At 48.4% G+C, this 24,061-nt stretch overlaps 1 long non-coding RNA gene across 1 annotated transcript; it reads right to left on the bottom strand.

The window, feature by feature from the left end:
• Positions 1-13,899: 13,899 nt before the first annotated feature.
• Positions 13,900-23,708, bottom strand: LOC125437242. The gene is made up of 3 exons (XR_007245153.1): positions 23,514-23,708; positions 23,071-23,072; positions 13,900-13,937 (listed from the first exon to the last, which is right to left on the bottom strand). It is a non-coding gene; the product is annotated as an uncharacterized LOC125437242 (long non-coding RNA).
• Positions 23,709-24,061: the final 353 nt, after the last annotated feature.

The following is a 24,061-nucleotide window of genomic DNA, read 5'->3' as shown; positions in this document are numbered from 1 at the left end:
CATTCTGTATTTCAGCCACCTCTTCGTTTATCTTGTCTGTACCATCTTGACCACCCCTCGCGATACGACATGTTATGCTACCCGCCATCTGATACCGTTGTTTATTTTGCATTGTTTTAATTTGTATTTATGGGTTTTATGTTATTGTTACTGGTTTTATCTGTAAGTTTTAATGCATTGTGTACACTGCCCAGAGCCCTTCGGGGGTGGGCGGTGTATTAAATTTAAATAATAAATAAATATGCGTGCCCTCAACAGAGCTGACCCCATTGCTTTCTAAAAAAGCCACCTGTGTCAGAGGTCTGCCTGCAAATGCTACGTTCGAAGAAGAAGAAGAAGAAGAAGAAGAAGAAGAAGAAGAAGAAGAAGAAGAAGAAGAAGAAGAAGAAGAAGAAGAAGAAGAAGAAGAAGAAGAAGAAGAAGAAGAAGAGGTGTTTGGTTCTATATCCCCTTTTCTCTCCTGCAGAAGACTCAAAGGGGCTGACAATCTCCTTGCCCTTCCCCCCTCACAACAAACACCCTGTGAGGTAGGTGGGGCTGAGAGAGCTCCGAAGAGCTGTGACTAGCCCAAGGTCACCCAGCTGGCGTGTGTGGGAGTGTACAGGCTAATCTGAAATCTCAGATAAGCCTCCACAGCTCAGGCGGCAGAGCTGGGAATCCAACCCGGTTCCTCCAGATTAGATACACGAGCTCTTAACCTCCTACGCCACTGCACTTCAAGCAAAAGGATGCACTTCAAACAAACTTGCTGTATTTATTTCTTTGGTCAGGGCATTTTGAAGCTCTTTTCCACAAAGTGACTAACAAGGACAGCTCAGGAACTATTAAGCGTACTGGGCAATGCAGCGTTCCCCGTGCTCATGAATGCCAGCAAATTGTGTACAGAGAGCCGGAGACCACCCCCTTCCGGTGGACGGGGAGAAGGCCAAATTCTCTTTCCCAGCTGTTTCTGCATCCAAGTCATTGCCAGCCCATTACCCTGATAAGCATATCAGGTATTCCACCCATGGGCTATTCGGCAGGCTTTCATAACGTCTGCGGTAGAACCCAATTGATATCCGTTCGCGTGTGCGCCCAGGAGAGGGGGGATTGATTACTTGTGGTTTCCATGGTAACAGGGTTGCAGGAGGCCGACAATTTCCTTGAGCCCTGAGTGAGAGGCCCACGCGGTGCCCTGCACTCAGAGCCGTCTCCCCATAAAAGTGGCACTAATTGAGCGTGAAATAGGATGCACCGAAATTATGCTGTGTGTGTGACACAGAATTAAATAGCTTCTGAGCTAACGGCATGGGGTGGGGAACTCCCTCCCAGGAATCTGCTTGCAGGCTGAACTTGACTGGAGTATCTTTTAGCCGGATGAAAGCTTGAGCCCATTAATAGGGGCAAGTACTTCTCAGTAACCTCCCAGCACGCTGTCGGTTAGGGGGGGTGCTTGAGTGGGAAAGGGTAGGCTTTATGTGGCCCAGGGGTCGCATGGTTACATCCTGGATTTCCTGGGAGTTTCTAGGTGTCATTCAATGAGCAGACCATTCATGATGGAGCAACTTCCCTAGAAGAAGGCGGAGGAGGTGTACAAGCTCCTTTCCCTTCCTCCCCCCACGACAGACACCTTGTGAGGCAGGTGGGGCAGAGAGAGTTATGAGAGAACTGTGGCTAGCCCAAGGTCACCCAGCAGGAATGTAGGAGTGTGGAAATGTAACCCCCATGCTCAGAATGGGTTGACCCAGAAAGGGGCGGAGACTCAAAGCAGCAGAAGGCTGCAGAGCTCATGTAGTTTGGAGGAGACGAGGCTACCAGACTCGGACCTTCACTTGTTAAGGTAACTGCAATGTTGTTGGGAACTAGTGGGAAGGTAGTTGTTTGTTTTTGCTATGTTGTAAATGTTGGAGTTTATTGTTTCAGGGCTTCTTTTTGTGGTTGTAATGGGTGAGAGTTCTCCTGGAAACCTTCATCATGTTGAATCCTGTTCCCCAAGCCCTTGGAGTCTTCAGGAGCCAACCCACTTGCAAAGAAGAATTGGACTTGGCAGTATCAGTAGACTGTAAATATAAGGACTTGAAAATGCAACCTGAACAGGACCTTGAAGTGTGATGTTAAATGTTGCTGTTTGATGTTATATGGTAAACCATTTTGTTTTTAAAATTTGTTGTTGCAAACTCATTCCAAGTTCTGTCCCACAGAACCCACAAGCTGAGGTTACAGAAACACATCTGATTCACCAGATAAGCTTCTGCCACTCAGGTGGAGGAGTGGGGAATCAAACCCAGTTCTCCAGATCAGAATTCACCTGCTCTTAACCACTCCGCTCTTTGGTCAGGGCATTTCAAAGAGTCTGAGCTCCCACTGTTGGTCACCCTGTGTGTCCTCCATAGCTTACTGGGCAGCCCACTGGTTTTCTAGGGCACAGATGGCCAGGATGCAACAGAGTGAACTGAGCGAGTGGACCTTACAGCCCTCTGCAACACACGAGGCTTACCGAGGGAATTCCTGAGCAGACAGCCTGGTTGGACCCCACGCCTTGAGCATAACGTGAAAGCAACACGGTTGTTCAAGCAGGACAGAACAGGCCCTCTCTGGAGAGCGACTGAGGAATGACAAGATGTCTGTTGTGAAGAGAGGAAGGGGGAAGGCGGGGCATCAATCCAAACTCTTCTCCTTTTTTCCTCCTGTACGTTAACAGCACAATTAACAAAGCATTTCCCACGGGGAGCGGTCAGAGTTTCGGACTCGGTTCTTGGAGAACCGTGTTTGAATCCTACGTCTGCTGTGAACGCTGGCTGGGTGACCTTGAGCTGGTCACACCTACCTGGCTGGGTTGTTTGGGGGATGAAATAGGGTGAAGGAGAACAACGTAAACCACTTGCCCCACTGGAGAGGAAGCTGGGATAGAAATGAAGTGGATAACTTAAATAAGTAAATGTGCACGCATGCACCGCTAAAGACGCTGCAAAAATGCATCACAGGCGAGATTGTCGGCATGACTGCATCAAGGTTCCTTTGTGTCTGTACAATATTGTCAAGTCATAGGCCACTTCCGCACACGCAAAATAATGTGTTTTCAAACCACTTTCACAACAGTTTGCAAGTGGATTTTGCTATTCCGCACAGCTTCAAAGAGCACTGAAAGCAGTTTGAAAGTGCATTATTCTGCATGTGCGGAATGAGCCATAGTGTTCCATTCCCCAAAGTGATCTAATATCAGGTGCCTTGCACTCATCCAGAACAGAATGCGAGACCCATAGACTAATGAGTAACAGTTCCCCACGTCAAGAGTCCCCTGCTCTTAACCACTATACCCAGCTGGTATTTAAAAAGAGACAGAGAAAGACATGAAGTGACAAACAGCTTTGACAAATGGCACTTTGGTCTGTACAGCAGTCAGGAAGGTGCCCCAAAATGCAGAACAGTAGGATTGGGTGCTGTGTGGTTTCTGGGTTGTCTGGCCGTGTTCTAGCAGCATTCTCTCCTGACATTTCGCCTTCATCTGTGGCTGGCATCTTCAGAGGATCTGATGTTGGGAAAGCAAGTGGAGAATATGTACCTGTTGGAGGATTCTTCTATTCAGATGCTCCCACCTATTGACCTTGCTATCTTCATAGTTTAATAGTATTGAAAGTTTAGGACTCTGACTCCTCTCGTGATGTCTAACTAATAAAGGACACTTGTGATGCTGGAAACAATTGGAGATCATTGAAGAGCTTGCAGACACCAACTCATCCTCGCTTGCTTCCAAGGAAGTCTGCTCTGCTTCTTGCTGCTTCTGAGTTCTCCTCGGGGTCCTCTTAACTGAGCTCTGTTTTTCCTGCAATCTATTTGAGAGACTTACCCCCTCTAGGTTCCCATGGATCTCTCCTAACACCTTGTGTGTTGTCTTAGATATCTGGGATGTTGCTGTCTCCAGCCTGGGCACCATTAAAATAGAGAAAAACTGGAAAAAGAGGGACACTAACTGTAGAACAAAAAATGCCATAATACTCTTGCTAGAGGGCTTCTTAAAGGGACAGGGTCTAACTAAGGTATACTGTACAAAAACAATTAAGCCCATTTTCTCTAAGGGTATAACTGAGGCTTAAATAAGGAAAATAGTGAGAGTGTCTCCAGGGGCATGACACATAGCGTTGTGTAGCGGTTAAGAACAGGTTCTAATCTGGAGAACTGGATTTGATTCCCCACTCCTTCAAATGTGTGGTGGACTCATCTGGAAGACCAGGTTCGATTCTCCACTCCTTCATGTGAAGCCTGCTGGGTGACCTTGGGCCAATCACAGTTCTCTACGAACTCTCTCAGCCCACCTGCCTCACAAGGAATCAGTTGTGGGAAGAGATTATAGAGATTCTATAAAGTCACTCTGCAAAATGGGTTTCCTTGTACTGCCGCGCTGGGGTTTGATTCAGCGCCACAGATGCCCGACCCAATCCCCCCTGGGATCATTCAACCCAGCCAGGCGCGTCGTCAGATCAGGCCTACATTCTCTGCGACCGTCTGGCAATCGCTTGAGCCAGAGGACACGCCCCCCTACCCTGTAGCGACATGGGAGATACTTGGGGCAGGGGGCATCTCCCCAGGCTCCAGCGACAGCGCCCGGTGATCTGAGAAAAAACAGAGTCAATTGAACAAAGAAGGAAGGATATAGCGCCTTCCAGCTGCACTACTTGTTGGCAGTGGCTGGAAGCCGTTTACCACCCCAAACCTCGCTCTAGAGGCCGAGGTGGGAAAATGGCTGCTTTGCGCCGCTAAGGAGCGAGAGCGGTAGCGGCTTTCTTGCAGCTGCTTCATACCATGCGAACAGCTCCCTGGGGACGACGTTTTTGCCGTCCTCAGGGCACTGTATTTGGCCCGTGCAGAAAGGGCCTGAGACTCCTTATGGTTGAGAAAAGAGGGATATAAATCCAAATTCTCCTCCTCCTCCTCCTCTTCCTCCTCCTCCTCCTCTTCTTCTTGAATGGATGGGATAAAGATGTAGAGACAGAGAGAGCTGCATTGGCGCTGTGAATCAGTGGGGGAGGTGCTGACAAACGGAAAGAGCTTAGGACCAGGGGGGAATGTGCACATTCTGATTCTGGAATTAATTTTGTGACTCCTCTCTGTCATAACCAGAATTATGGAGCAGTGAAACGGTGCCACGGAAACTGTGCTACTGAGAGGAACACATCTCGCCGTGACGCGCCTCCGAAGATGCCAGCCGGAGAAGCGGGGAAAAACGTTAGGAGCAAAAACTACCAGCAACGAAACTCCTTGCCAAATAAATCTCTGGGACAATAAAAGAGTGAAATGATTGTGGGGGAGAAAGAGAGAGAGTTGATTACGCTCATTTGGGACATGGCTGCTGGCTGGCAGAGATGTAGGTTACCTGACAGCTCCATGGAAACCACGGACCCAAGATTCCAGCAGGGATTGGGCGTCTAAAGTTATGCTATGTTCCTTCAGTCTCAGCCAGTTGAGTCCTGCCCACATTGGGGGTCCAGGTATACCTGAACAACCTTCCAGCGGTTTTCCCACTTAGGATGACCACAATTGGAAGATGCATTTTTGACTTCTCAATGCATAGATTGACTTCAATGCATAGATTGACTTCTCAATGCATAGATTGAGAAGTCAATCTATGGCTACCAATCTTGATCCTCCTTGATCTCAGATTGCAAATGCCTTAGCAGACCAGGTGCTCAGGAGCAGCAGCAGCAGCAGAAGGCCATTGCTTTTGCATCCTGCATGTGAGCTCCCAAAGGCACCTGGTGGGCCACTGCGAGTAGCAGAATGCTGGACTAGATGGACTCTGGTCTGATCCAGCAGGCTAGTTCTTATGTTCTTATGTTCATTTCAGAAACAGAAACGTTTTGTGGCTTCAGCTCACAATGGGAAAATAATAATAATAAGAGTTGGATTTATATCTCCTTTCTCTCCTGTAAGGAGACTCAAAGGGGCTTGCCCTTCCCCCCCTCACAACAAACACCCCGAGAGGCAGGTGGAGCTGAGAGAGCTCAGGAGAACTGTGACTAGCCCAAGGTCACCCAGCTGGCATGTGTGGGAGTGTACAGGCTAATCTGAATTTCCCAGTGTAAGTGGCAGAATGAGGAATCAAACCCGGTTCCTCCAGATTAGAGTACACCTGCTCCTAACCACTACGCCACTGCTTCTCCTGGGCAAACGCTGGGCAAAATATTTGTGCCTCTACTGCAAACAGGGCGAGGGACAACGGGATATACCGTAGATGTTCCAGCAAGGCAAAGTGATTAGAGTTTCGGGCTAGGATTTGGGAGATCCGGGTTCAAGTCCTGATGTCCACCGCAGAAGTTTGCTGTTGCAATTGCTCAGCTGAATCTACTTCACAGGATAGGCAGGGAGGAGGATGCGAGAAGCCACTGTGAGGTTGGGTGTATTTAAGAAGAAGAAGAGTTTGGATTTATATCCCCCCTTTCTCTCCTGCAGGAGACTCAAGGGGGCTGACAATCTCCTTGACCTTCCCCCCTCACAACAAACACCCTGTGAGGTGGGTGGGGCTGGGAGAGCTCCGAGAAGCTGTGACTAGCCCAAGGTCATCCAGCTGGCGTGTGTGGGAGTGTACAGGCTAGTCTGAATTCCCCAGATAAGCCTCCACAGCTCAGGCGGCAGAGCTGGGAATCAAACCCGGTTCCTCCAGATTAGATACATGAGCTCTTAACCTCCTACGCCACTGCTGCTCCTTTAAAAATCAAACACCCACTTCTTGGGCTTAAGTGAAAAAAAAAAGGAATTGTTTCTTGTTTCTGACATGATGTTCCAAAGTTGCCCACTCTGTATTGTCAAAAGCTGTCGTGGCCGGAATCACTAGTATGTTGTGGGTTTTCTGGGTCGTATGGCCATGTACCAGTAGCATTTTCTCCTGACATTTTGCCTGCATCTGAAGATGCCAGCCACTGATGCAGGTGAAACGTCAGGAGAAAAGGCTACTGGAACACGGCCATACAACCCAGAAAACCCACAACACATTAGTTGCCCACTCTGGTTTGGCAAGTTCCTGGACATTTTGGGGCGGAGCCTAGGGAGGGTGGGGCTTGGGGAGGGGAGGTCCCTCAGTGGTGTGTCATGATACAGAGTCCATCCTTCAAAGCAGCCATTTTTGCCCAGCAACTGACCTGCAGTCAAGGGTGTAACTAGGGTGGGGCAAGCCAGGTCTCGTGCCTTGGGCGCTGCTTGAGTGGTGGGGCTGACAGTCCAGAGCTCCTCCCCTTACTCTGAGTTCTATGGATCTCTAACACCTTATGTGTAACATCTTAGATGTCTGGGATATTGCTGTCTCCAGCCTTCCAGACACCTGAAAACAAAAACAAACTGGAAAAGAAGGACTGCTAATTAACAAAAAATGCCGTAGTACTCTTGCTAGAGGGGTTCTTAAAGGGACAGGGTCTAACTAAGGCTCCCTCCCACACAATACTGTACAAAAACAATTAAGCCCATTCTCTCTAAGGGTATAACTGAGGCTGAAATAAGGAAAATAGTGAGAGTGTCTCCCACCACACAGGTAACTTGGCAACTCTACTAACAAAAGAAAGCTGTTAAACCCCAACCTTTTAAAAAATAGCCACAGAATTGGGGGGGGGGAGAATTTGGCTGTAGGTTCAATTGCCCCTAACCTGTCCTTGCTTGAACTCCACATGGAGTTCGGGGTGAGCGAGCAATTCCAAGCTGCGTCTGGGTCCAGCTGCACCCCCACCTCCAAGCCCCGCATGGAGTTCAAGGGCAGCTCAGCACTCAACTGCGCCCCCCCCCTTACTGAACTCCACAACCAGTTTTAACTCCTGGAGATCTTCAGAGCCCATCTGGAGGTTAGGAATCCTATCAAGAACCCCGGGGACTTCATTTAAGAACATAAGAACAAGCCAGTTGGATCAGACAGGAGTCCATCTAGTCCAGCCCTCTGCTACTCGCAGTGGCCCACCAGGTGTCTTTGGGAGCTCACATGCAGGAGGTGAAAGCAATGGCCTTCTGCTACTGCTGCTGCTCCTGAGCACCTGGTCTGCTAAGGCATTTGCAATCCCAGATCAAGGAGGATGAAGATTGGTAGCCATAGATCGACTTCTCCGAGTTCCCATGGTGCATCAGGGCACGGCGCTTCAAACCCCCTGAAAATGGTGGCCAAGTTACCTGTGTGGCGGGAGAGAGTTTGTTCCCACCTGGCTGCCCATTCTGCTGGATGGAACTGGGCCTGGGCCACCTGGGCCCCCCAAATTTAATCACACCATCCCTCCAATATTGTGCCCCTAGCTCTCCAAGAGGGAGGCAGCAGGTGAGCAAGGCAGCGAATTTTCCCCTGGGAAACTAATTTATGTCATCTGGAGATCAGTTGTAACTTTGGGATATCTCCAGGCCCTCCCTGGGGGTTGGCAACTCTACTAACAAAAGAAAGCTGTTAAACCCCAACCTTTAAAAAACAGCCACAGAATTGGGGGGGGGGCAGAATTTGGCTGGGGGTTCAATTGCCCCTAACCCCTCACACTGGAGTGCCCCCCCAAAAGGAATGCTCTGAGAGCATACAGCCATGGTGGCGAACCTTTGGCACTCCAGATGTTATGGACTACAATTCCCATCAGCCCCTGCCAGCATGGCAGCCAATTGGCCATGCTGGCAGGGGCTGATGAGGTATGATCCAAGCATCTGGAGATGCCAGATCCTCCTACTAACCTAACAGGAGTCTGTCCTTCTGTCCCCACAGACCCACCAAAATTCTGGAAGGGGTAAAAAGGTGAGTTCTGACACTAGGTTTGGTGGGTGGGTTGGGAGGTGGGATCAGCTCCCATTCCTGCAACTTGAGAGGTCCAAGGCTTGTGCAAGTACACACAGCCCGTCCACGGTAATGTGTCCCGGAAAACCCCCAGTACAGGTGCAGGTGGAACAGAGGATTTCTCGAGAGTTTTGCCGCAAAGCTCAAAACTGGGAGTTTCCATCAGAATTCTTCCCAATCAAGGCTATTGCTGGATTGGTGCCTCTTATATTTTCTTTGCCTTAAAGTCTGAAATAAAACTGCGGGCCTGGAAAGAGCTGGGACTGACAGGAGTCAGGGCTGACAGGGCAGCTAGCTAACTCAATGCTTCCTTTGATGAGACAGCCTCGGGGAATTGCTACCATGTGTCTCCGTCACCTCTCGGAGATTAGTTAGATGGGAAAGAAAAGAGCCCCCATGCCTTGCTTCTGTTAAGCCATGTCGTTTGTGATCCTAAATTTATAGCAGACGTCTTGAAAATATATGTGACGACGATAGACTTGACATCCTGCAGGCAAGCTTAACTACATATTGTTTAAATATGGTGCAACTCATTAGAATCTTTCTTTCTTTTTTTGGAGCCACCTTGGTGTCGGCTCCCGATGTGTTCCCTCCATGCTTTCGGCAACCTGACTGAGTGGAGAGATTTTTGCTTGAGAAACGTTTGATGCAAGTTGCAGGGGTGGATAGATAAGGCCTTGGACACCCAATGAGCCTATGGGCTAGGAATAAGAACATAAGAAAGAGGGTGTAAAAAAAACGAACATGGATAAGGGGAACCAGTGGTTACTGTCTGCTTGGGATTTCAAAAGGCTTTTGACAAAGTTCCTCACCAGAGACTGTTGAAAACTCAGCAATGGAGAAGAGAGGAGACTAAGAGGGAAGTACCTATGGATTAAAACTGGATTTGAGACAGAAACAAAGGGTGGGTATAAATAAGGAAGGTCTCACAATGGAAGTGTGGGAGTGAATTGTCCCCAAAGGGATCAGTGTGGGACCAGTGCTCTTTAACCTATTCCATAATGACAGAGTAGGGGTGGGTAGTGTGATGGCCCAGAACATTTGGTACAGAATTATGTAGGGTGGTGAGAACCACAAAGGATTGCAAAAAACCAGGACATGATAAATTTAGGTGAAATTGAGTAGAAATGGCAAATGCAGTTCAATGTAGCAAAATGTAAGTGATACACATAGGGCAAAAATCCAAACTTCACATACACACTACAGGGGTCAGTGCTATCAGTCACAGGCCAGGAAAGGTTGAAGTCTTAGTTGATATGGTTCCAGCTGAGAATGTCAACAATGCATGGCAGCTGTGAAAAAGGCAAACCTATGCTAGGGATGGTGGGAAGGAGTTGATAATAAAACTACAGGTTGTCATGCTTGCCTTATATAAAGCAGTGGTGCGACCACACTTGGAGTCCTGTGTTCAATTCTGGCCACAACATCTCAAAAAGGATATCGAAGAGATAGAAATTAATTATCCCCAGCATAGAGTTTGCCTTCTTCACAGCTGCCATGCATTGAGTTGACATTCCCATGGAATGCCTGATGTAGGGAGGGCATCGTGAGGAGACCCGTTTGGTCTCAGTCTCTGACAATCCCAGATTTGGGCCCGTGGGGGCCTCAACAACCCAGTTCATGTGACACCTTGTTAAGATTGCCAGCTTCAAGACTGGGAAATTCCCGGAGATTTTCTGGGGCAGGGGGAATTCCTGTAGATTTGGGAGTGAGGTGGAGGTGGAGACTGCAGAGAGAGCAGGGTTTGGGGAGGAGGTACTGTATATTTGTATGTGGGAATTGTCTTGGTCAAGTCCGCGGCTGGGTTGCTCGTGACTAAGGGGACAGAGCACAAGATGTTCAGAGGTGGTTTGCATCTGCGTGGGCTGAGAGAGTCCTGAGAGAACTGTGACTGGCCCAAGGCCACCCAGCAGGATTCATAGGGAGGAGTAGGTAAACAAACCCAGTTCATCAGATAAGAGTCTGCTGCTCTTAAGCACTATACTACACTGGCTCTATCTATCTATCTATCTATCTATCTATCTATCTATCTATCTATCTATCTATCTATCTATCTATCTATCTATCTATCTATCTATCTATCTATCTATCTATCTATCTATCTATCTATCTATCTATCTATCTATCTATCTATCTATCTATCTATCTATCTATCTATCTATCTATCTATCTATCTATCTATCATGGCTTTGGGGTGTTGTGTGGTATCTGGGTTGTATGCCTGTGTTCCAGTAGCATTTTCTCCTGACGTTTCGCCTGCATCTGTGGCTGGCATCTTCAGAGGATACAGATATATATACTCCACTTGCTTTCCCAACATCAGATCCTCTGAAGATGCCAGCCACAGATGCAGGCGAAACGTCAGGAGAGAATGCTGCTGCGAGGCCACGGCAGACAACCGGAAACCACACAGCACCCCAGTGATTCCGGCCGTGAAAGCCTTCGACAATATATCAGGAGAAAATGCTACTGGAACACAGCCATACGGCCCAGAAACCACACCACATCCCAGTGATTCCAGCCGTGAAAGCCTTCGACAATACCATGGTTTTCTCAGCTTTAAAAAAATCAACTTCGTGGAATATTGCTATGCTAATATAACTTGCTTGAACAATCTACTGCCACCAGGGTCTCTGTATTCCCAGTTCCAGGCAAAATAAAGGGTATTCAGTCCTTTAGGGTGGACTGCCCATTTGACGAAGGCAGCTGCCTTGAAACATTAAATTATAGATCGCATTAGGGGAACAAAATGTGGCGGGCTTACCAGCGCCAAGTCTGCTTGAGGGCCGCATTACTAAGGCCTGCTGTGACCCTCAGGAAGCGTTGGCGGTGGCTCCGAGAGAGAACACGCAAGGCCGCCACTTTGCTTCACTGCCTCCTGCCGGTGGCATGGACTTGCGACTGTGGAGCTGCCACCTACCAGCCAGGAGGTGATCAGAGAGGAGGAGGGAGGCGAGGCCCGGCGTTGGCGGCCTGGGAGGCCAGGGCTGCTAGTGTAACCCCATGCCCAGAATGGAGTTGAAGGCCCGAAAGTAGGGTGGAGACCGGGCAGCAGAGGGGGGGCTGAAAAGGCTCTTTTGCAGAAGAACAAGGCTACCAGACTCGGACCTTGATTTCTATAAAGCCCTTAACACCTTGTTAAGGAAACCAATTTCAATGTGTTAAGAGGAACTACTGGGAAGGTAGTTGTTGTTTTAACATTATTTGTAAATGTTGGAGTTTAGTATTGTTTCCAGGGTTTTCTTGTGGATTGTAATGGGTGAGAGTTCTCCTGGAGACCTTTCATCATGTGCAACCTGTTCATCAGAAAGCCTTAGGTCTTCAGGAGCAATAACACAAAAGAAGATTTGGACTTGGCAATATCAGTAGACGCTGTAAATAGAAGGACTTGATACAACCTGAACAGGACCTTTGAATTATGCGTTAAATGTTAGGTATTTTAAAAGTTTTAATTGTAAAAGAAAGCCATTTTAATTGTTTAAAATTGTTGTTACAACTCATTCAAAACAGAACCCACAAGCTGAGGTTACACTAAGCATGAGTCACCGCCTTGGAGTCACCTGGGGAGGCAGCCGCCCAGCATGGGCGATTCGACAGCAATCAGCAGGTAAAAAATCATTGTTTGTTCATGGGGGCGGAGAGGGGCCGGCTGGCTATCCATGGCAGGGGCACCAAACTCATGTTTTGCCCGGGGCTCAGGTTTGCCTAGGTACGCCCCTGGTCTTTTCGTTAAGGAGACGTCGTGCCTTTCTTCTTATATCCTGCGAACAAAAAGGTCTAGAGACTTTAACAAAAATGAAAGCAGGTAATTCAGGGGATTTGAAGCACACATTGTTATAACATATTGAAAACCCCTCCAGGTCTCTATAAATCAGCTTGACTGGATGGTGCTTTCCACCACGATTTCATTTTTACAATTAGAGAAACAAAAAAAAAACCCTCTTCTCCAAGAGGAGAGTGGAGGTAAAGCCAGCTGTGTATTTTGGGACAGGGGAAACAACTGCGGGGCAGGTGGGACCAGGGAAACGATTGACTCCCCACCCACGGCAGCAGCCATCCACGCTTTGCCTCCATCTTTCCTAAAACGTTTTAGCAACTCAGGTTTGGAAAAGAAAAACAGGAAATGCCTGGAGTTGCACAAATGCACTGTGATGATATGGGAAACAGAAGGTCCACTTCCCATTGAAGCAAAGAGCCGAGCTGGAAATGGCCTTTGTGATACCTCTTTGTGAGGGCCAGATTTTGGAATTAATGAAGAGCCATCCTTTGGTGCCCCCGCTCCCCCCCCCCCCGCACTCCTCTGCACAGGTGCGCCCCCTGGGGTAGGCATGGTGGTTCTCAATCTCCCGTTTGACGTGCTGGCAGAGATCCGTGCAGCTGAATTCACCTGCCAGCATTAATCCACTGGCCAGCCAGACATTGTGTTGGCTACAGGTGATGCATCGTGAAGGGCTGCCAACACAGCCTTGGAAAGCTCCTGGAGATTAAGGGGGTGGAGTCTGGGGAAGGGGGGGACTTCGAGAAGGTATAACACAGTGGTGGCGAACCTTTGGCACTCCAGATGTTATGGACTACAATTCCCATCAGCCCCAATTGGCCATGCTGTGAGGCTGATGGGGTGTAGTTATAACTTATCTGGAGTCTCAAGAGTCCTCTTTCTTTAGTCCACCTTCCAAAGGAGCCATTTTCTCTAGGGAATCTGATCTCTGTTACTTGGATATGAGTGGCAAGTCGAGATGTCTCCAGGCCCCTCCTGGAAATTGGCAAGCCTCCATGTAAGGAGCAGCAGTGGCATAGGAGGTTGAGCTCGTGTATCTAATCTGGAGGAACCGGGTTTGATTCCCAGCTCTGCCGCCTGAGCTGTGGAGGCTTATCTGGGGAATTCAGATTAGCCTGGGCACTCCCACACACGCCAGCTGGGTGACCTTGGGCTAGTCACAGCTTCTCGGAGCTCTCTCAGCCCCACCTACCTCACAGGGTGTTTGTTGTGAGGGGGGAAGGGCAAGGAGATTGTAAGCCCCTTTGAGTCTCCTGCAGGAGAGAAAGGGGGATATAAATCCAAACTCCTCCTCCTCCTCCTCCTCCTTCTCCTCCTCCTCCTCTTCTTCTTCTTCTTCTTCTTCTTCTTCTTCTTCTTCTTCTTCTTCTTCTTCTTCTTCTTCTTCTTCTTCTTCTTCTTCTTTTTCAGTAACATAAGAATCTTTTTGATCAGATCTGACGTCCACTCTGTTTCCTACCATAACTAGCCAGAAGCCGCTGAGATAGTTCACCAGGAAAGGGAGGATAATTGCACCTGGTATTCAGAGGCACACAGTACTGCTCCTGGCCAGGGAGGCTTCATCTTGCAACCACAACCAAGGGAGCTATCCTACACAAATGGGTCCAGTGGCCCAGACACAGAAGCTGACTTTCAAAGGAAAAATGCACTTGTTGGGCCAGGCCAGAGGCCCACTTAGTGTAACCCCCATGCTCAGAATGGGTTGACCCAGAAAGGGGTGGAGACTCAAAGCAGCAAGAGGCTGCAGCAGACCTCATGTAGTTGGAGGAGACAAGGCTACCAGACTCGGACCTTGGTTGTATTAGCCCTTAACACCTTGTTAAGGTAACTGCAATATTGTTGGGAACTACTGGGAAGGTAGTTGTTTGTTTTTGCTATGTTGTAAATATTGGAGTTTATTGTTTCAGGGTTTCTTTTTGTGGTTGTAATGGGTGAGAGTTCTCCTGGAAACCTTCATCATGTTGCATCCTGTTCACCAAGCCCTTGGAGTCTTCAGGAGCCAACCCACTTGCAAAGAAGAATTGGACTTGGCAGTATCAGTAGACTGTAAATATAAGGACTTGAAAATGCAAACCTGAACAGGACCTTGAAGTGTGATGTTAAATGTTGATGTTTGATGTTTGATGTTAAGAAAGTAAACCATTTTGTTTATAAAATTTGTTGTTGCAAACTCATTCCAAGTCCTGCCCCACAGAACCCACAAGCTGAGGTTACATTAGCACAAAAGGCCAGCCACAGGCAAGGATGCACACTTCTGGATGAATTATTGTTTCAAAAAAACGACAACCTCAGAAGAGGATGGAGCTGAAACGCAGGCCCAAGTGTGGCATCACGGGAACTGCTCCTGAGGCGTTCCTCCCATCTGTTGGCTCTCTCTATTTTGTGCCTTTTGGATGGGGATGATAACAGGTTAAGGAAGAGCCCTCCAGCTGATCAGCAGGGGAAATAGGAATTTTTTTCCTCGATATCTCATCCAGATAAAAATAATCTCGGAAAGGCGTTTCCCCCGTCATCCATCTCTGAGGAGAGACGCCAGGCTTGGTGGGATCCCTTCAAGGCAAAGAGTATCTTTCACAGCATTTGATATATTACAGATTTTATGATAGCGAAAACCTAAAGTCAAGGTTATGCTCAGTCCAGCCCCAGCTCTTTGACGATGCCAAAACCGCCTTTTTTAAAAATCTGGAAACAAGCAGTGAAAGTGATGTGCCGTCTGTCCATGAGCCCAGGGCAAAATAATCCTCTGAAGATGCCAGCCACAGACGCAGGCGAAATGTCAGGAGAGAATCCTACTGGAACACGGCCATATAGCCCGGAAACCACACAGATCCTCTGAAGATGGCAGCCACAGATGCAGGCGAAACGTCAGGAGAGAATGCTGCTAGAACACGGCCATATAGCCCGGAAACCACACAGATCCTCTGAAGGTGCCAGCCACAGATGCAGGTGAAACGTCAGGAGAGAATGCTGCTAGAACACGGCCATACAGCCCGGAAGATCCACGACACCCTAGTGATTCTGGCCGAGAAAGCCTTCGACAACACAATGACACTAAAACAGTCCCGGTGCATTCCTGCATGCAGCTTTGTCAGGGAATCTGAAAGATAATGTAAAATGCACGTGGATAGACTAGTATTAAAACAACCAAAGTGCAAGATTTTAAAGTGCATGAGAAAAAAAAAAGTGAGCATTTATAAATAAAAATGTTATATAAACTGAGAAATCCCAGGAACAAAAATATCATCGAGTTGTAAGCTTTGAACTGAACTAGCAAAGCACTTGAGAGCTTTGTCCAAAAAAGAACATAGTTAAGATTGTATGTCCCAGGCATAAAGAATCCACAATAATAAATATAATATAAATATTATATATATATAATTATATAGCCAGAGGTGGGATCCAGCAGGTTCTCACAGGTTCCCGAGAGCAGGTTACTAATTATTTGTGTGTGCCGAGAGGGGGTTGCTAATTGGTGATTTTGCCACGTGATTTTTGCCTTCGTTATGCCCCTCCTCTCAGCAGTAGCGCGCAGAACTTGAAGCAGTCTAGCAGGAGGTGCACCGGCGTGCCTGGCAGCCTGCGCCTGCGTGCATTCGTTTCCACCCAAGGACCCGGCTTGCAGCAGCCTTTCGTCACTGCCGCAGCCCCGCCCAGGAATGCCCCGCCCCCGGAATGCCCAGCCACGCCCCGGCGTGCCGCTAGCCCATTGGCTTCATACAGTTTGAATCCCACCACCGTGGGAACCTGTTACTAAAATTTTTGGATCCCACCACTGTATATAGTTCTAAATATGTTTCTCTCTAGTACTTTTCCTAACAGCTGCTGAACTTACAGAGAAGTAAAGCAAAATGCAACAGATTTCAGATCTGTGTTAACCGTACAAGACTCGGATCTTCATTTAACTCATGAGGGACCAAAATGCTCTGTTTCAGAATCCACTCAGCCTCTCGCTAGTATCTGAATAGCCTCAAAGGTCAAGCCCAAGGGTTGGTGATTCTGCTCTGTAAAGTAATTAACGAGTGACTGACCCGCTGTTGAAGGTGGAGTTATTTTATGTTCTGCATTACAAGTTCTTTAGATCCCTCTGCATTTTCCCTGACAAGGATGCTTAATAGCACGCATTGCCCAATGCAGTTAACAGCAACTTCTAGTTTAAGGGAAACTGTGGCCAAAAAAGGAAAGAAAAATTAGACAAAGGATGTGACCAAAGGGACCGGAGTGCAGCGCTGAAAGCCAATTGTCCTTGTGAAGAATGCAGGCGACAAGAAAATGCAGGGCTGGAGGGAAATGAACTTTGGACTCCCCTAAGTGAACGCTACCCCTGCAACTGAGCGCACGGTAAATATTCTGGCCTTCATTGAAAGAGACCCGATAATAGACACATTTAGCGAATCCAAATGAAAGGCAGGGACTTGAAAAGGCCGGCAGCAAATAGACCAGGAACTGGAGGACGGCAGAGAAGCGAGGAAGGAAACAAAAGGCAAAGAATGAGCAGATGAAAGGGGAGAGGAAGAAACGGAGCAAAGTGTCAAAATCCGCCAGAAAGGAGAGGGAAGCCGGTGCTCTCTCTTTCTCCCTTGAAAGCCCGTCTCGTAATAATGAACGATAGGACTATTATTCCTGCAAACATCAGAGCTGCAAGTGATGGGGGCAGGCGCTCCAGATTACGCAGCCGTCTCCTGTGACAGACAAGATATTTTCTACTTGACCCTTGGCCTTTCCCTCACTATTACTCCGGGGATGATGAGGGGTAGAAAGGTGGCCATCGCCTGTTGTAGGGGTCCCCTGTCTTTCTGACCCCACGTTTCTGGGGCATTTCCTACCATTTGGCTTCTTTGCACGAGTCTGATCGTGGTCACCGGGCTGCAGTCTGACCAAAGTCAACTAGAAGAAGAAAAATGGGTTTTTATAACCTGCGTTTCTCAACCGTAAGCAGCCTCAAAGCAGCTGACCAACTCCTTTTCCTCCTTCTCCTCACAACAGACACCTTGTTTGTTTTCCTGAATCTCTTTTCCTGCACCTTGAATCAGAGGTGGGATCCAGCAGGTTCTCACAGGTTCCCGAGAGTAGGTTACTACTTATTTGTGTGTGCCGAGAGGGGGTTACTAATGGGTGATTTTGCCATGTGATTTTTGCCTTAGTTACGCCCCTCCTCTCCGCAGTAGCGCACAGAACTTGGAGCAGTCTAGCATAAGGTGACCAGACGTCCCGCTTTTGGCGGGACAGTCCCGCCTTACACCAATCTGTCCCGCGTCCTGCGGGGTTTTGTACCTGTCCCGATTTTGCCTTCTGGGGTGCTCCCGGTTCCCGGAATCACAGGGCGGGAATCCAGGGAGCACCCCAAAAGGCAGTCCCGGTTTTAAAAGGTGACAATCTGGTCACCTTAGTCTAGCAGGAGGTGTACCGGTGTGCATGGCAGCCTGCGCCTGCGTGCATTCATTTCCTGCCCAAGGACCGGCACAGCGGCTGCGTCCTTGCCACAGCCCCGCCCAGGAATGCTCCACCCCGGATTGCCCGGCCACACCCCCATTGTGTCCCTCCCAGCCCCATTGGCGCTACGCCACAGTTTGAATCTCACCACCATGGGAACCTGTTACTAAAATTTTTGGATCCCACCACTGCCTTGAATCCATTACTACGTGTCCTAGTCTCTGAGGCAGCAGAAAACAAGCAACAAAAGAAGTTCTCTAGATAAAAGTCTGCTGCTCGTGTGGAGGCGTGGGGAAGCACACCTGGCTCTCCAGATTAGAGTCCACCACTCTGAACCACTCCACCATGCTGATATAGTGTGTTAACGTTGGTTTAAATCTCCGCTTAGCCATCAAATGCACTGGGCGGCTGAGTGGGTTGCTCCCTCTCTCAGCCAGCCTACATCACAGGGCTGTTCTTAGGAAAAAACGGGAGGAAAATGTGCGTGGGAATGAATGGGTTTGCCGCAAAATCACCCCCCCTACACACACACACCAAAGCCACACACACGCCTCCCCCGGTGAAAATCTCTGTGTGCCCATCGTGGGGGTTGCGAGGCAGGGCGAGGGCACTCATGGGCTGGCGGGCTGGCCCTACAAGCCACCGACCCTCCGGAGCTGGAACCTGTGCCAGCATGCCGACTTGGCCCCTCCCAGCCTGCTCAGCGGTAGACCTGGGTGCTCCTCCATGAGATCAGCAGATGGTTTGATCTCTCTCTCCCCCCCCCACACACACCTGCATCAAGGGAATATGGAGCCCTTGGGGGGAGGGGGCAGAAAACTCAGATGTTGCCCTAGGCTCCATTTCCCTAGATACGCCTCTGCTTGTATTGGACACTGAAAAAACAGGGGACCTGAACAGAGGACTGTAAAACTAGCCCAACCCTTCCCCAGGTGAAGCTGGAATCAGGTCAGTCTTCTGAAACATCCCATCTTCTCTCTCTCTCTCTCTCTCCCCCTCCCCTCCCACCCCCCATCTGCCAGTTACACAACCAAAGTCATGTTGGGAACACAGAGGGACGTTGTGTTAAGGTTAATAGCTCATCAGTGGCAAACTAATTTCGTGTTTAAAAAATCAGAACCCTTCAATATTTATGAGATACTTAAATGGAACTTTAAAAGCAGGACGGAAAGCCCAGGAGGAAAGGACAGAGCCACGGTTGCCATGGCCAGGAGAGCAAAGAGAGCCCAGGGCAGAGCGGGTGCGCAGATCACAGGGCCAGTTTGGGGACACAGGCTCAGCGGCAGAACATCTGCCTGGCATGCCAAAGGTCCCAGCTTCAATCCTCAGCACCTCCCATTTTAAAAAGGACCAGGCAGTGGTGTGTGTGTGTGTGTGCGTGCGTGCGTGCAGTGATGGGATCCAAAAATTTTAGTAACAGGTTCCCATGGTGGTGGGATTCAAACTATGGTGTAGTGCCAATAGGGCTGGGTGGGGCATTCCGGGGGCGGGGCATTCCTGGGCGGGGCTGTGGCAAGGACGCAGCCGCTGCGCCGGTCCTCGGGCGGGAAACGAATGCACGCAGGCGCAGGCTGCCACGCACGCCGGTGCACCTCCAGCTAGACTGCTTCAAGTTCTGCGCGCTACTGCTGTGAGGAGGGGCGTAACTAAGGCCAAAATCAGGTGGCAAAATCACCCATTAGTCACCCCTCTCGGCACACGCAAACAATGAGTAACCTACTCTCGGGAACCTGTGAGAACCTGCTGGATCCCACCTCTGTGTGTGTGCGTGTGAAAGACCCCAGCCTGAGACCCAAGGGAGAACTGTGTTCAATCACTTTCCCACATGAATGACAGACTCTAATCTGGAGAACTGGGTTTGATTCCCCACTCGTCCACATGAAGCCTGCTGGGTAACCTCGGCCCAGTCACAGTTCTCTCAGAACTCTCCCAGCTCCACCTGCCTCACAAGGTGTCTGTTGTGGAGAGAGGGGCTTGAAAGCCGCTTTGAAACTCTGTCTAGGAGAGAGAGGCAGGGTGTAAATCCAAACTCTTCTTTTTTTAGATAAAATGAAAAGGAAGAAGTGACCTCAGGGGGGCCCAACCCATTCAGGATAGGCAAGAGGAAATACTTCTTCATTTAATGAATAGCTAATTGAATGCTTAATTCAGTCCGCCACCAATCATTGGGTCATGGTGAAAGCATGGGTGGACTGAAAAGCAGTGTTATTGGTGGATACTAGTCATGATGGGGAGTAAAGGGAACCTTAATATTCATAGGCAGCCAACCTGTGACCCCAAGGACTGGGGTGCGAGATCAGAGTTTCTGTGGCCTGTTTGTCGGCTGCGGACGGCACCTGGTTGGCCATTGTGAGAAACAGGATGTGGGACAAGATGGACCTCTGGTCTGATCTGGCACGGGTGCTCAGTCCCTGGCGTGGCCCCTGTTTGCAATACAGATGTGATTCGTTTGGCTCTGATTACTGCATGTCAAAAAGGATGTAGAAGAAATGGGAAAAGGTGCATGGCATCTCAATTTTTATCTCAACTCAACGCCTGGCAGCTGTGAAAAAGGCAAACTCTATGCTGGGGATAATTAGGAAAGGAGTTGATAATAAAACTGCAAGGATTGTCATGCCCTTATATAAAGCCGTGGAACGACCGCACTTGGAGTCCTGTGTCCAGTTCTGGTCACCGCATCTCAAAAAGGATATCGAAGAGATAGAAAAAGTGCAGAGAAGGGCAACAAGGATGATTGAGGGATGGGAGCACCTTCCCTATGAGGAGAGGCTGCAGCGTTTGGGACTCTTTCGTTTGGAGAGGAGACGGCTGAGGGGGGATATGATTGAAGTCTATAAAATTATGCAGGGGGTAGAAAATGTGGACAGAGAGAAAAATTTCTCACAAAAATTTCTCACAATACTAGAACCAGGGGGCATCCATTGAAAATGCTGGGGGGAAGAATTAGGACTAATCAAAGGAAACACTACTTCACGCAACGTGTGATTGGTGTTTGGAATATGCTGCCACAGGAGGTGGTGATGGCCACTAACCTGGATAGCTTTAAAAGGGGCTTGGACAGATTTATGGAGGAGAAATCGATTTATGGCTACCAATCTTGATCCTCTTTGATTTGAGATTGCAAATGCCTTAGCAGACCAGGTGATTGGGAGAACAGCCGCAGAAGGCCATTGCTTTCACATTCTGCATGTGAGCTCCCAAAGGCACCTGGTGGGCCACTGCGAGTAGCAGAGAGCTGGACTAGATGGACTCTGGTCTGATCCAGCAGGCTCCTTCTTATGTTCTTATGTTCTTAAAAGGTGCTGAATAGGGCAGCTCTCGGGGTTGGCGTAATTGCCCCGGCAGACATCGTGTGGTTTTTTTTTTCATTTAGAAAAAAATTCAATCAAGTGATGGAAGGGTGGAGGGTTACAAAATTAGGAATGGTGTGGAGTCAGAGGACAAATGCCCCCCATAATACCCGCAAACCAGGAGCGCCCTGTGCAACTCATCGGCAGTAGACTCAAGGCTGACCAAAGGAAAAATGATGGCTCTCTGGAAGTATTGGAAATGCTGTCACTTAGTGGAAGGCAGGGAGCTGATCCTGTTGAAAGCAGAGGAGAGGACCCCACGATGAAGTAGAAGCTTTATGACATCAGTGGTCGAATCCCCACTACCGTCTTAGCCAGGTTTCAGAACACAAACTAACCAGGTTTGAGGGACGACCTCCCCATTGCTTGCGTGGCAGATTCCGTTTCTGGCGCTCGTTCTCCCCGTTCATCCGCGTTCCGGCAGGACCTGGTTGCAAGTGGCAGAGACCCCATTATCATGGTTCAGAGCTGATCTGAGGGGAGGGATGAGGGTTGAAACCCTGACTCGTTTCCCACCCTGGAGTGTGAAGCGGAATTCGGGCAACCAATCAGCGCTGCGATGTGCACACAGCCTTTCCTTGGTTTTATTTCCGCTTTTGCGATCGGCCAGCAGAAGGGGATGCAAACATTAAACAGTCAAACGCGTAACTTTGAATTGTTAATGGTTTACACAAGTAACGTGTACAATGTACGTTTCCGCAGTGGGAAAAGGTCCCACCCCATCAAGGCACGCCAACCAATCAGGGGAGACTGGCGAAGCGAGCTAGCCTGGTAATGGGGATTGCTAAGAGTTCTGCAACCGGGTGTGTCTGCTGTGTGCTCGCTGCAGTGGGGAGGGAGAAACTCCAATGAAGAGGACGCGGTTTCACAACGAACAGGTTTGGATCTGCGTGCAAATTTCAAGTGGGGATTCGACCAGTGTGTCCCTGCTCAACCGCTGGAAACAACGGTGTGGTTGCATCATTAGTAACCTCGTTAGGATTGGCTCCAGATTTTTTTTAAAAAAACAGCAACACATTCCAAACTTCCCCGACTTGCGGAATGGTGCAGCGGACAGGTATCGTCAAACGTCTTTGCTCTAATGAAGTCATCTGAAGGTGTGGCACGAAGTAAGAGCTTCAGACAGCCACTTTTGTTACGAAAGGCTGCTTCACGAATTGCCGTCCAACCTCTGTTATCAGGGGCATCAACACTGTATCCTTGCTTGATTAGTGTTTTCAAATGTTTGACATCCCCTCCTCTTTCTGCAACTCCAACAGCTGGAAAGGATTCACCGTAATGGGTTTAAATTACATCCGGAAAGCAACTGGTTGGGTATTAGAACATTTTTCTGAATAGTAAGAGTAGTTCAGCAGTGAAATTGGGTGCCGAGGGAGGTGGTGAGATCCCCTTACGGGCAGCCTTCAAGTAGTGGTTCGATGGAGACTTGTCAGGGATGCTTTAGGCTGAACCCAACTAAGCAAGGGGTTGGACTAGATCAGGGGTAGGGAACCTGCGGCTCTCCAGATGTTCAGGAACTACAATTCCCATCAGTCCCTACCAGCATGGCCAATTGGCCATGCTGGAAGGGGCTGATGGGAATTGTAGTCCATAACATCTGGAGTGCCAAAGGTTCGCCACCATGGCTCTATAAGGACTAGAGGCAGTTATTTATTTATTTGGGTAATATTTAGCCCACTTTTCTCCATTCACTGTGGACTCAAAGCTGCTTACAATATTAGAAAACAATAAGGACAAATCACGAAAGGCTACACATCTACATGTCATCAACAGACTAGCCCAGAGGAGAGAGGAGCCAAACCGGTCGCAAATGCTCTGCTCCCGTGGGCAGATCTGTGGGACTCACTGCACAAGATGTGGGGATAGTCCCTGGCTAAGATGTTGTTGCTGTTCTTTAAAAAAGAATAAACATGTTTACAGAGGATGGATCGATCGTTGGCTGTCATGCACATAAGTCAAATGGCTATTCCTGTATTTACTAACAGCAGCAAGAATTACTGTTGCGTCCAGTTGGAAAATGGAGAGATTTCCCGATCAAGAAAATCGGGAAGGCAACATGAGAGAGCACCTCATTAGATCTAAATTGACTCACTTTGTTGTAAACAGACAACCAGAACACGAATTTAAAGAGAAAATGGAACTTTGCTTTTCAGTATGATATAACGGAAAGAATTATTCAAGCACGTCTGTGGTCAACTATTATTATTATGTTGATACAAAAACAGTTATACACAGCAAACAAGATCAATATGCTGGATTTTGTGTTACATCACACGTCAGACGCTTCCCAAGCATCTAGGACTGTGTGATGTATCGACGAATAATGCGTGCAGAGCTGAGTACGGTGGCCTTTTGCAGCTGACATATGGTGATTTTGTCAGCGCCGATTGTTTTTAAGTGCCGTCCAAGGTCTTTAGGCACTGCATTATTATTATTATTATTATTATTATTATTATTATTATTATTATTATTATTATTATTATTACTACTACTACTACTACTACTACTACTACTACTACTACTACTACTACTACTACTACTACTATTACTATTATTTATTAGGCTTGATAAACCGCCCAACCCCCGAAGGACTCTGGGTGGTGTACAATGAGACATAAAACAGATACAATATAAGGTCTCGTAAATACAATATAGCGATAAAACATTAAAATTCATTAAAATACATTATAGCAGCAATTCCAAAAATTACAGGCATTGGAGATCGGACCAAGTACCAACGCTGGA

Source organism: Sphaerodactylus townsendi, linkage group LG07 (genome assembly GCF_021028975.2).
Source record: "Sphaerodactylus townsendi isolate TG3544 linkage group LG07, MPM_Stown_v2.3, whole genome shotgun sequence".
NCBI lineage: Eukaryota > Metazoa > Chordata > Lepidosauria > Squamata > Sphaerodactylidae > Sphaerodactylus > Sphaerodactylus townsendi.
The sequence above is the reverse complement of the archived record's forward strand: the minus strand, read 5'-3'. Positions and strand labels throughout refer to the sequence as shown.